The sequence below is a fragment of the Sabethes cyaneus genome, chromosome 2 (genome assembly GCF_943734655.1).
Source record: "Sabethes cyaneus chromosome 2, idSabCyanKW18_F2, whole genome shotgun sequence".
Taxonomy (NCBI): Eukaryota; Metazoa; Arthropoda; class Insecta; order Diptera; family Culicidae; genus Sabethes; species Sabethes cyaneus.
The window spans coordinates 169,460,845-169,474,654 of record NC_071354.1 but is presented as its reverse complement, the minus strand read 5'-3'; the positions used below and the strand labels follow the sequence as shown (position 1 = coordinate 169,474,654).

Here is a 13,810-nt window from a genome sequence, read left to right as displayed (position 1 = left end):
GCCGGAACGGAACTGCCGGCAACCACACTCTAGCATGAGAATAGTGACGAATGATGGAAATGCTATGGAAACAGCCAATCTCTGCTGGGGAGGGTTGCGGCCGGCAATGTTATACAGAGCGCGCGTCAGTTTCCAATTATACCATCTGATTCTATCGTTTGCGAAAATAGATTCGTTAATACCAATATGATTTATTTGTGAACTAGAATCTTTGATCGAGCTTATACAGCATATTTTAATTATCAGTATAAAACATAATTTAAATATTTGATTTGATGTTATTTTTTCGCTAATATCACTGAATTATTTTTGCTACTTTCTTGACAGTAGAGTTCTTGAAACTTATTTGCATGTTTCGTATATCTTATTGTTCATCATATTCTGTAACTTGCTGATCGCCCAATTTATCTTCCGCCATATTGTCCACAAAATGACCGATTTGTAGTCTCTGTCTTGTCTTAGAAAACTTCAAGCACTTATTTTGTCTTGCCGGAGTTAAGACTAGTTTAGATTGTGGAAGTGATTTTTCCCAGTCGATTGAAACCTTCAATAATTTTCTTGCACAATTGCATTTCTTGCTACATTCATGGTTTCTCCTCGTTAAAGCAGTTGGGTGTTTTGTGTTCTCAACTCAGAATGATGTCGGAACAATCGCAATGGACATTTTACTACAACGCAGAGGTAGCCACTGCTGATTGCAACACTAGCGTCTCAACCCGTTCATGTTCGCTTTAAACTGCACATAAAAACATAAATTTTGACTAACCTAGAAAATAGGAGTTACAGTTTTTCTTGCTTTCGTGCCAGTGTAGAAACTTTTGGTTATCAGAAAATGATAACGATGAAACCCACTAGCGAAATGTAGGGCCCGGACATTTCAGAAAAATCTTTTTTGGCCTGGAAAATCGATTCATCGTAGAATGGCAAATCTATTCAGACTTATCACAAAAATGCCTGCCGATTAGATTAAAAACTCCGGACTTTCGGGTGCAATTGAATCTAAAATCAAACTTAAGTGCCATTTCAAAATCAAATTTGAGTGCCATTATTTTGAAATTAGACTTGCAGCTAGACTTGCAGAGTTAGAATTGGCCTTAAAATAAAATTTAAAATTAGCCTTAGAAGCAGGCTTGACATAGGGCAATACATTAGGCTTGAATTTGGACTAATTTGGATTTGAAGCTTTTTGGAGTAATTAGGACTGAAAGTTTTCCTCGGAATTAGACATGAAATCAGACTTAAAATAGAATTTGAAGTTTATATTTAAAATTGGGCTTAAAATTTTACTTGTAAGTAGGATTGATTTAAACTAGGAGTTGGGCTTGAAATTAGATTTGAAATCAAGGTTGAAATTGGTCATGAAATTATGGACTTGAAATTATGCTCGAAATTGGACAAAAATCGGACTTGAGATTAGACTTGAAATTATAATTGAATAAGACTTGCAATTGGGCATAAAATCAGACATGCAATTTGACTTAAAATTGAACTTGACATTGGACATTATATTTACCCGAAATGCTATCTGCGTGGTTCATTGTGCAACTTCACTAGCTCAGATCAATCACGGAGGTGCGTGGTCGTTCGTGGTACGATGTGTGTGGTCGTTCATGCTCATGCTCATGCTCTTGACATTGGACAGAAATTAGGCTTCAATTTCGACATGGACACTTTTCGTCTTACTCTCTCACACGTTTTGCCTCTGCTTCGTTCTTCCTTTTTTTCTAGTCCAGTTTTTACACTTTTTTCCCATTTTTCCTTCTTTCTGTTCCATTTTCTTAGTTTTTGCTTTTACTTTTCTTCATTTTCCTTCGTTTTTCATCTCTTACCCTAGTTTGTCCTGTTTTTTCAGTTTCACTATTCCGGTTTCCTATGTTTTCAGTCCAATTTAGCTTATTTTCAACCCTGTTTCCTTTCGTTTTCCCTCTTATTTTTTACTGTTTTTTTTTGTAGTTTTGTTTCATATTTCCAACTTTTCTGGAGGAAAGTTGGAAGATTTTTCTTCCTTTTATCGTTTCCAGTTTTCGTCTCTTTCGATCTCTCCTCATTCTCGCTTTCTCGCTCGCTCCTTTTATTTTCTGTTTGACGTTTGACTTTTTACCTCGTTTCCTCAATGGGGTTTATTTTCGCCCCCCCTCTCTCTCTCTCTCTCTCTCTCTCTCTCTCTCTCTCTCTCTCTCTCTCTTTCTCTCTCTCTCGCTCTCTCTCTCTCGCTCTCTCGTTATTCTTAATTTCTCTTTTGGTTTCTCTTGTACCTTTTTTTGGTTTCCTTTAATTAACTAATGTTTATTTGAGCGTCTTAGTAGAATACCTGAAACGATAAAAAAGAAGAAAACAAAAGTTATTTATTTAAATAACTTTGGTTTTCTTCTTTTTTATCGTTTTAATTACCCTACCTTATTCTTTTCGGATTTTGATAAAGGAAACTATTAAATTGAAACTTATCGCCGGTTCGACGTGTTTTCATTTTCGCTTTGTTGTCTCGTTTTCACTCTTTTCTTCTTCATTTTATAACTTTTTCTGTCAGATTTTTTTTCTGTTCCATCTTGGTGTCCAAGTCCCAAAGAAAGAAAACCAGAGAAATCGTTTTGCCTCCTTTTCTGCCTCAGTATTTCTTTTCACTGCCCGCTGTTTTCTCTTTCTGTTTTGTAAAGTGGAGGAGCGTTTGGTAAGAAGAATGGTAGAATGGATAAAACTGTGAAATTCCGATATTGAATAGATTGGAGGGAGATCGGATATCAATCAATTAAGTGTGGCTTGGAGTCCCACTTACCATTGTTCTACACAATATATTTTTGTCTCATATGGAAATTTCCCTGTTTCATTCAGTCTACCATCCTTCTCATCAAACGCTCCTCCACTTTACCAAAAAAGAGTTTACGCTGGATCGCGATAGAGTCAGAAACAAGTAAAACAGAACAATGTAATTGATATTAAATTGGCTTTGAAGCCGGGTTTGAAATTGGGCTTGAAGTTGAACTTGAAAGCTTCTGAAATTTGATTCGCATTATTCAACCATTTACCATCCACTTTTTGAGGTATGTAGATTTTTAAATGCCTGATCATGAAATTTGTTGACGCCACCATCCGTTGAGGAATCCGGATCAAATGCGAAATAGCCGCGATCGAAATCTTCTTCAGAAAATATTTTATAGATTTATAGAAAAAGTGTTGCAAAATCACTACAAATTTTTTCCGAGCTATTCCTAACATTTTCATCACGGTGCATTATAGCGCCTGAGCGTGTGATTGGTCAGACTGGCCCCCGCCAAGGGCGCTAGCTCTAGCAATGACATATGCATTAAAAAGTGGACTGATTTTAGCGATTTTCATGCCACGTTCTCAGTTTATCTGTTTACAACAGCCATGGCGAAAACTGTCAAACAACTACGCTCGATGTTTTGTTCGTACTGCCAGCCCCATTCCCCAGCGAAGAAGTTGCGAAGCAATAATTACCACATATTGCGAAGCAGCGAAGAGCAATCTCATCGTTTCGCCGAGATGTCGGAGTAATCGGCTAAACGGTGAAGAAGTATTTGTCGAGGGTGGCTGTGTCTGAGTAGCAGGCAATCGCCCCCAACTGCGACCAATAGAAAAATTTTAAGCGAAATTTATCGTTGATCGCCAAGGCTACAAAAGAGTTGCATAATGTGTTAACGCCTGTCTTTTGATCGGTCATAGTGAAGGTTCCGGTATTCGAAATTAGTTCATTTTTGCAAAGTCCAGCGAAGTATTGGATGAGGGGCGACTACGAAAAAATTAAAAACCTGGAGGGAATACTGATTTGGAAACGAGGGGTCGCCAAATTGGGGTTCCTTCAAGGACGCCATAATGTCACGCTAACGCTCTGATACATTATGAGACACATTTCACACTGATAATAAAAGTTGGTTTAAAATACGAAAACGAACGTTTGCTTTACGCATTCTATCGTTGTTTTCTATCGTTCTATCGTTACCACGAAGTAGATTCATCCGAATCCTAAATGTTTCGTACATATGAACAAAGCTATATTCGTACGAATTATTGCATTTTACAAAATGATTCGTAGATTTTACGAATGCACGAAAAAGCTCACGATAAAAATAAAACTAGATTTCACTATTTTCCGATAGGTGTCAGTATTCTACATTACCGACAGCCAGGGCTGTCCTGCGCTTAGTGCACCTATTTTGCTTTTTTAGCTATAATACCTCAGCCAAACATAATTCGAAGATGTCATGTATGGGGCATTCATAGAATCGGTTATTATCCATAAGATTGCTGAACTAAGTATTGCTCTATCTTAAGTATTTACGGCGCACTCCTTGTTTACACTGAGTGGAACATCCAGAGCGCTCTCTGCGCACTATCCAGTGTGAAGTGAGAGTGCGCCGTAAATACTTAAGATAGAGCAATACTTAGTTCAGCAATCTTATGGATAATAACCAACTCTATTAATACCCCATACATAACGTTTTCGAACTTTGTTTGGCTGAGGTGTTACAGCTAAAAAAGCAAAATAGGTGCACTGAGTGCAGGACAGTCCTGCCGACAGCCGACACTTATCGAAAAATAGCGAAATCTTTTTTATCTCCGAAAAAAGCTGATTTTTCGGGAATCGAACTGACCTCGTTGTTCGTACTTCTTTACGAACAGTCGACGACGCCACAAACCACAGAACCACAGTTACTGCATACCAAGCAGGTCATAATTGCACAAATCTATTTTCTCTTCGAACAATAAGCCTACAAATGTTTTTAAATGGTAAGAAATTATTTACAAATATTTTTTCAAACAAAATACGAAATTATATTCTCAGTGTAGTGGGTGTGGTGTCCAGCAGCGCTGGAATGTGTCATGGATTGAAAATTATCCGATTTATGTTAAGTTTTCACGCAATTGAAGAAGTTTATAGAAGTGGGCTTTATTTCAAATTCATGTTTTCAGTTGTACTCTTTAAAATTTACTGGTTGCATGCGTCCTAATATATTGCTAAATTTTCACTACTGACTGGCGTGTTTTTTTATTTTGCGGGTCTTAAAGACCCGAGGTCTTTTTGGATTTTAAAGACGTATCTTTTCTTTAACGGCATGTTCAGTCTAATACTTTCATAATTTGCCTTATCGCGTTTAAAAACTTCAACGTGCTCGCAGTTGTTGGGCCTTTGGTCTTCGTGTAGAAATAAAAAAAAATCAATCACTGTGTGAATTGTCTCATTTTTCCAAATAGCACCCTTGCTGCTTCGTCGTAATTGCCTATTCCCGTCCTATCCAACACAAATTATTAAAAATATCAGCGATTTTTGTAACACATAATGCAAAATTAGTTTTTCCCTAATATTATAGTTTGTTGACTATCATACGCGATCAATCAAAGTGAGCTAAGATCTATTTGAATGCTTTTTTTCATTAAAGAATTCCTAGCAGTCAAATTTCCTACGTTTTTCCGTGCGACGAAGAAGAACATGACAAATAATCGTTTCAATTTCCGACATTCATAAAATGAAAATAGCCCACGCAACGCATTGTCGTTATTCTGCAGCCGGAAAGTTTTGCATGACCTGCAGAAATTTTGCAGAATAATATTTTACATGCCGTCATACGCAAATACATGCGCGCTAGCTTCGTAAACATTATTGTGATTTTTAGTTCGGACGATGAAAAATTTTGATGGACGGATTTCAAAACGGTACGACGAATTTAAGATATAAAGTCAGTTGCGTAATTTCAATAAAATACTTCAAAAATCGCTTTTTGGTGAATTCAAAGGGCACGGATCGGAAGGTGAGTGTGTTTGAGTCAAATCAGCAGCGGAACTTTTGGATTATTCTTTAAATCCACCTAAGAAATGATGAAAATTAGAGTGGTTTTCCTTACTACGACGGGAATTGGAAATAAATCCTAAGTTACATCGAAAAGGCTTCTCCTCCTTTCATTAAAATTTCAATTTATTGAACTTCCTCTCTTAACCCCAAAGCCCGCACTTTTGCCTTGACCCTTTTATCGAACCAACCATTACTTTCAATTTCATTTTAGATCACTTTTGTGTGACTTATTAATATTTTTCAGTAAATAAAAGTTCAAGAATGCACGAAAGCTTAACCTGTTTTGATGCAACAACAATATTTTTGGTTTTTGTGTCAGCCAATGATGGACCGGACAAAGTGTCATGATAGCAGATCTTGCAAAAACAGTGCCCAGCCTTTGTGAAACATTAAGAAATGAGAAAAACCGGCCAACATAGATATGGCGACATCCGTCTTATTTCGGCCTTGATGTAAGTCTTATCATGCATCACAATGCGGTGTGAACGTCTGTCTGTACAGATTATTTTGCGTGAGTTTTTGTCATCGTCCTCTGCTTGTTGTTCCGATTTGGTATCTCCCAAACTTTAAATGGATATGTACAGTTCAAAGTTTCATTGTTGTTGTTGCACTACATGTATCGCTTTATCTATGAATGAAATTAAATTATCATTATTCTGTGGATTTAAATATAAAATCAATTAAAGACATAAATTTCACCACGATTTTTCAGCAACAGCTTTTTACAGGATATTCTATAGCGACGTGTGGTTTTTACAAAACATGGTTGCTTATTCAAACCCTTCCAAAATGACGAACACTTACAGAGAAAACTTTTTTCTCCCATGATTATGATTCTTCTATCAGCTCCGGGACCATGTTTTCTGAAGTTCACAAAACATAGCGAATTACAAAACTGCTTACCCATCCCTCGCTCTCATCCCATGGGAACCTATACGCTATTATTTGTGGCCAGTGGCCAACATAAGGCAAGCACAATTTAGTTGTTTAAAATCCTTCTCAGCTTCTTGTTGGTGCGAGCGCATGCATCTTTCCAGCAACGCTCACAACATCGCCGGCGACGACTCTCTTGGGAGCGCGAAACGCGGCGACGACGCTATCGATGCGATGCTGACTCTCCCCATGCCGTGGCAGCACAAATCTGCTCTTTTTTTTTTTTTTTTTTTTTTGATGTTTTGTCTTTGACGGACAGGGCTGAGACCATAGACACAAATCTGCTCACGTTTTGCCACGACGAAATGCGCCACATGGGTTGCTGCATTTATACGCCCATGGAGCCCACCGTACCGTCCGTCGTCGTCGTCGTCGTCGTCGTTGCCGCGTTCTGTTGTTCACGCGAACGGCGTGCGCGTTTGAGAGGAACTGCGGAGATGATTGCAAGCGAAAGCGAAACCTGCCTGGCAGCCAGTCGGTTAGTCCGCTTGGTGACTTTCGAGCGAGTGGTTTTGTGTCCGACAGTTGTGCTCCATGCGTTTAGACGCCGCGCGCGCGGTCAGAGTTCCATCCATCCATCTTTAGTTTGAATTGGTAAACAGACTGTGATTGATGATTTGTTCAATAGTGACTTGTTCTGCGAGAAACCGTGGATCCGGTTCTTCGGAGAACCTAAAAGTGCACAATCTCTACGGTTTGTGGGTGCCCTAGTTAGGGTGAGTTAAGCCACCTTATGTAACGTGACTCCCGTGCGCGCATTGACCGTATCGGGGTTCAATCAAGCCGAAGACGAATCCGAGAAGCTGAATGAAATATACGGACTTGATTCAAGTAACCCCAGTAGGAGTGATATTTTTTTGTTTGGTTTCTCGGTCTTCTTGATACTGTTTGTTCAACCCCTTCGAAACGCCACGCAGTTTATAATTATTTTGACCAGTTTTTCACCTTCGGTAAGAGGCTCTTTTGGCTCTTTTCGTAAAAAGTGCAAACACACAGTGAAGAAGCTACAGGAAGATAAGAAAAACGAGTTTCATCACTACTGTGACGTGAAGTGAACTGTATTATTTTAGTGTGTTTTACTGGGCGACGAACAGCCGTGCGGTTGGGCAACAGGTAGAAGTGTGATTGGCGGTTTGTTACTTGAGCCGAGCGGGCTGGTTTTGTTGTTATTGCTGTAGTAGTGGTGGTGATTCCTGCTAGAGGTCCAGGCACGGATAAGCCTACTCATAGACCCGTGCTGGTGGTTCCAAGTGGGTGACTTGCAACGGCAGGGGAAGCTCGCGGGATGCTTCGTGGCCAGCCTCCACACACACTGGATGGAATATGCTAATGAGAATCGACAAGTCAATAAATTATGAACGCAGCTGAAGACGGATGTTGTTCTGAAGTACTTCTTTTTACTTCGCTGCCTCATACGGTTATTGCCTATATGCGTTGTGGAGGCGAATCAGCACCAGAAAGAGATTGAAAATCGAAAGTTGCGAAACAGTTTTGTGCGCGATTGTGGAGATCTGAAAAGGTGTTGTTGTTTATTATAGTCCGACAGAGGCTCAAGGAATTCTCCTGGCCACGGCTAATCAGCTTGCTAATCCTATGCCAGCTGCACATACAATAGAGTGACAGATAGCGCTAGTGAGGAAAAATTGTGTGTGTTGTATGTGGTGTGCTTTCGACTTAAACGCTGAGCTACCGAGTTAAAAGCGAAGTTTATCTCGCACGTGGAACCACTGGAGGAAAACAACAACAGCCTGAAGTTCAACGCTAACGATGGATTGTGTGTTAATTGTCTGATTGGGTAAGTATTGCGAGAGCTCGATCGCGGCTGTTTGGGGGAGTTGATCGGTGATTTGCCACCCAGTATTTGCGATACGCGTAGGAAGCGTCCCCGCGCCGCTGGTTTGGGAAATTTTCGATAGCGTTGCATTGATTTTGTACTGTTCAGTCGAATATTTTTCATCAGGTTTCAGTTGATTGATTGTTGGTGCAAAATAATATTTCATCGAAATGTGGCGCAAGTTGTTGTTTTTTGCTAAATTGTGATTCTTCAAAAATAGGTATCAGTTTGATGTGGGCTCACTCGAAAATAAATTAAATCTATCGCTTTGTTTACGTAAAAGTCTCTACGCCATTTCCTGTTGCGGATCTTCCAGACGTCCGCTATAGACTGTTGAATTTGGCAAGACTGTTGTTGAAATGTACAAACAAAATTGTAAGACATGATCAAATTCATCAATTGATCATTCGCATGCCAAATATAAGCATCGATTTCGTCGACTCTACAACTATTGGAGCCAAAAGTTTCAACAAGAATGGTTTACAGATTGTGACAAATAATTGACTCTTTAAAATAAAACAAAAAATCTTCACAGTCTCCCAGTTGCTATCCAAGTTCGACATTAATCTTACAAGACACGGGACTCTTACAGCTGTCTACGAAGTCTATTGTATAAAAACAGAAGACCAAGTTTCGGAATGGAATGTACTTTCTAGGATTTGCTTTGCTTTACTTTGCTTACTAACACCGTCTAAATATTGAACGGTAACTTACAAAAGCATATAGTAAAATATACTTTCATTCAGCCTTATTGTACATTCACCAGACTCCCATAATTAGTCAGTATGCTTTAAAAAATACTTTCCAACCGATCCTGTACAATATATTTTTATTAGCCCATGATATTTTCTACGATATTATTTTCAACAAAGCATTACCTTGACGCCACATTCGTTATTGGAACTTGGCCTTCTATTGCGCTATGGTATCTACTGCTATGTAGTCCATATAGATATTTCACTATAATACCTACTGAACGGCCGCTTTAACCGTTTCTAGCATATTTTTCCTTTTTTTATCGCACCACGTGAATCAGCGAAGATTTTAACCATTATTGCAACGGTTATTGTACCGCTGACCATGAATGAAGGAAGACCTATTGAAACCCCTTTTTGAATGGACAACGAAACTTGCAGATGCCTGGGCCATTAAACTCAAAATAATTACGATCAACCGAGCATCAACTGCGGGAAATCGGCACTGCAAAAAAAACGACTGAATACAATTTCTAGTGAATAATTATTCTCAGAAAATTTCTAGATAATATTTATTAAACTACATCTAATGACAATTCTATCTTCTGTTAATTCATTTTATTACCAAATATTTCGAAAATTGAACTTTGTAGCGTATCACAATACAGGTGCCTCGGCTCTGCCAGGTTTTACTAAAGAAATATCCGTAGTTTTATCATTTGTTTTATTTATCGCAGCAGAAAGGACTATTATTTCGTTTCAAACAATAATTCAATACAATTTTATATCAAATTTTTGGTTTCAATCACCGTTCAACTGATATTTGCGCATAATTGGAAGCTTTGTTAGTATAAAGCGTTCATTAGTTTTGCTGAAAAGTGTAAATTAATTTCGATTTGGACTGCATACTAGAGTTTCCTTTTACACGGATAAACCTCGCTTCTTTCCGGCTACTTCTGCGGGTTTGGGTTTTTAACCCTAGTCCTCGGCATGAGAGGCGTGACTGCTAACCACTAAACCTGGATTGACCCTTGTTTTTTGTTGTCTTTTTAACGTTTGTAAGTCGTTTTTCGTTATCATTAACATCCAGCTTTCTGGCATTTCTACATCGTTTTGTTTTTGTCTTTTTCTACGATCTGTCATTTTTTATCGGCTTTTATCGCAATTTGGCATATTTTATCTTCTTACTGGTTTTATTGAGTCATCATTTGTAATTTTTTTTTTTTTTTGGCATTTCTTGTCACTATTTTGCTGTCTTATCACCCTCCCTGACTTTTGTTTACAACCGTATCCTGCATTTGTACGAAATAAATCTGGAGTGCCTCAAGGCAGCAACATGGGGCCTTTGCTTTTTCTACTGTCCTTCAACGATGTGGCGTTACTACTGCAATCCGGCAGCAAGTTAGTATACGCCAATGATTAGAAACCATACGCTGCGATTAGTGATGTAGACGACTGCCGTCGATTACAAGATTTACTGAATTTATTTGCCGATTGGTGAGACAGAACTGGCTTATTGTGAGCATACCAAAATGTGAAATTATTAATTTCCACCGCATCAAAAACCCTATCTGCTTTAATTACACTATTGACCATATTGAATTACGCAGAGTGGATCGAGTTTGTGACCTGGGTGTCTTGCTGGAAGCTAAATTAACATTTAATTTACACCGTGAATTGATTATTTCAAAGGCTTCTCGACAGCTTGGGTTTATTTCTAAGATTGGACGACACTTTAAGAATGTCCATTGTTTAAAATCCTTGATTTGCGCTCTAGTACGCCCTCTGGTGGAGAACTGTAATTTAGTTTGGTTTCCCAAGCAGATCACTTGGAATCTACGCATCAAACGTGTGCAAAGGAGATTTGTTCGAATGGCTTTGTGACATCTCCCTTGGCGTCATCCCGATAACTTGCCACCGTATGAAAACCGGTGCCGTTTAATCGACCTAGACATACTTGACCACAGATGCAAAATGCATCAGGCGATGTTTGTGGCTAAACTAATCAATGGTAAAGTTGATTCTCCAAAACTGTTGTCCTTGCTGAATTTCCGGGTATCACAACGACCATTACGATCGACGGGCCTACTACAAACTCCATTCCATCGAATGGCATTTGGATATAACGAACCAAACACGGAATGCCTTCGGACATTTTTAAAGGTGAAGGAACTGTTTGAGTTCGGCGAACCATCGCACTGCACCATAGGCCAGAAATTAAAATTTGAACGGTTAAACAGCATGTGTCAGCTCAATGTCGTCTTCGGTAACTTTTTGGATAAAAAATTGATGCATATTTTGAAGGGGTCGTCCAATATTTAAGAGTTACTTAAATAACAATTTAAGTAATAACTTTTTGAGTAAACTTTTTTTTCACCTTTTTGGTTTCAAAATATTAAAGATGAACCAATTTCAAGTAATTTTTCTGAAGATATGAAACTTCTACCTTTTACCCATTTTCAGCAATAGACCTTTGTTTATAAACGACCCCTCAAATCACATTTCTTCTTGTAACATGTTAATTTCACTAGACAGCTCAATGTGATGTTCTAGGAAATATTTTGCACATGAAAGAGGAATATTTTTTCTGAAGACTGTTTTGCTTTATATGCATTGATTAATAAGATATAACTGATTTTAGGTTAAAAACCGTCTGATGAAAAATCTGAATATCTTAGCCATCTGCAAGTATCTGCAATTAGTTTGCATACCAATTTGTAGGGAATTCTTAAAGCTATCTGCCAAAATATGTATTTCAGAGAATACCTGGGAATACCATAGCTGGGAATACCTGGGAATAGTGCGGTTTTTTTTTCATACATTTTATAACTTAATAAATATGCAACCTAGTATCAAACAGTCTTCACAGAAAATATGTATTTCAACACACTGAATAACTTTGTAGAACATTTGAAAGCAATAAAATAATCGTGTGCAAAGTTATTGAGTGTAATTGATTTTTAAGTGCTCTTTTTTAACACATCATTATATTTCGCAACCGGTAAGAGATAGATAGTTACTTTATTCAGCAAAGTTGCTTATTTTAGTACGTTCTGCAACTTTTGGAGAATGTTTTTTTTTTAATTATTTAAGAAAACAAAAGTTTGTATCATCCTAATAGGTGAATTCATGGTCACCTTAATAGTGCAGGAAGATTCGCTATATTTTATTATTTTACTTCTTCAAAGACACCACCCTTGAAAAAATACACATCTTTCATCAGACGGTTTTTAGCCTAAAAACAGTTATATCTTATTAATCAATGCAGAAAAATCCAAACAGTCTTCAGTAAAAATGTTCCTCTTTTACGTGCAAATTGTTGTCTAGAACATCACATTGAGCTGTCTAGTGAAATAAACATGTTACAAGAAGAAATGTGATTTGAGGGGTCGTTTATAAACAAAGGTCTATTGCTGAAAATGGGTGAAAGATAGAAGTTTCATATCTTCAGAAAAAATACTTGAAATTAGTTTATCTTTAATATTTTGAAACCAAAAAGGTGAAAAAAAATTTACTCAAAAAGTTATTACTTAAATTGTTGTTAAAGTAACACCTAAATATTGAACGACCCCTTCAAAATATGCATCATTTTTTCATTTAAAAAGTTGCCGAAGTCCACATTGAGCTGAGACATGCCGTTTAACCGCAAATATATTTATCCCGAAATTTTAATTTCTGGCCCATAGTGCACTGGTTTGCACAGAAATTGAAGAGGTGTAATTTGTTATAAGTTTTTATTCATTAAGACAATTTTTATGTCAGATGAAATACCCCAATAAATGTACCGTGAACGTACCATATTCTGCCCTGTTAAGACATTTTTATGATTCTTCCGCTATTCTAAGTATTCTAGATTTAAATTAACAACGTGGATAACAGCAACGTATAGTGCTACGGTCTATAATATCTGGTAAAAAAATATGGGAATTATAAGTCGACCAACAATTGAGTATATTTTTCGTTTTGTAAACTTATCCAAGTTGCCTGATTCTGCGCACTTTCTTGCCCATGTTCCTAATTCTGCGCATGTTTGCTCCTAATTCTGCGCACCCAAAAAAGTGAAAATAAGTACTCCTGCCATGCTGTTTAGGTCTTTATACGCTGAAAGCACACAAAAAAAATCCGGCATTAGCCATTACCATAATTAAATCCATGATCCGGCCTTCTTGTGCTGTCCGGGTGGCAAAGGAATTTTGTTATTATTTCGATTGCCTCATTTAATATTTTATTCTCGATAACGTGAAGGACGAATTGATTCGGGTTTTCTGCATATTGAACATTACACTGTAAACTAATACTAAAAATTGTGTTTTCATGTAGAAACCACTTCCCCACTCTCTGACAGTCCCGCGAGGTTGGACATTTAAAAAAAATAAAAGACATGGTTTCATGAATTGGCGCTCGTAGGTTCGGACCCCGAGACACAGCACAGGATGCCAATCAATGCAAGTTAAAGATTCTACTTGAATTTTCATGCCTCTATACCTCAGCCATTTGAATGAGGTTGCGTATTCTTTCGCGATTTCTTCGTAGGATACATTA

General features: G+C 37.8%; 2 protein-coding genes across 5 annotated transcripts in view; one reads left to right on the top strand and one right to left on the bottom strand.

The window, feature by feature from the left end:
• The window catches only part of LOC128736330 (dynein regulatory complex subunit 2), a 41,738-nt gene that overhangs the window by 14,815 nt on the left and 13,113 nt on the right, over window positions 1-13,810 (bottom strand). The window lies entirely within an intron of this gene.
• LOC128738213 (myosin-G heavy chain) overlaps window positions 7,231-13,810 on the top strand; it is a 366,951-nt gene continuing 360,371 nt past the window's right edge. The window contains exons 1-2 of one of the 4 annotated variants that reach the window (XM_053833181.1): window positions 7,231-7,333; window positions 7,677-8,534. The gene's annotated coding sequence lies outside the window, so the exon portion shown is untranslated. Of the gene's footprint in view, window positions 8,535-13,810 lie in introns of all 4 variants that reach the window. The other 3 variants (XM_053833180.1, XM_053833179.1, XM_053833178.1) reach the window with 3 other exon arrangements.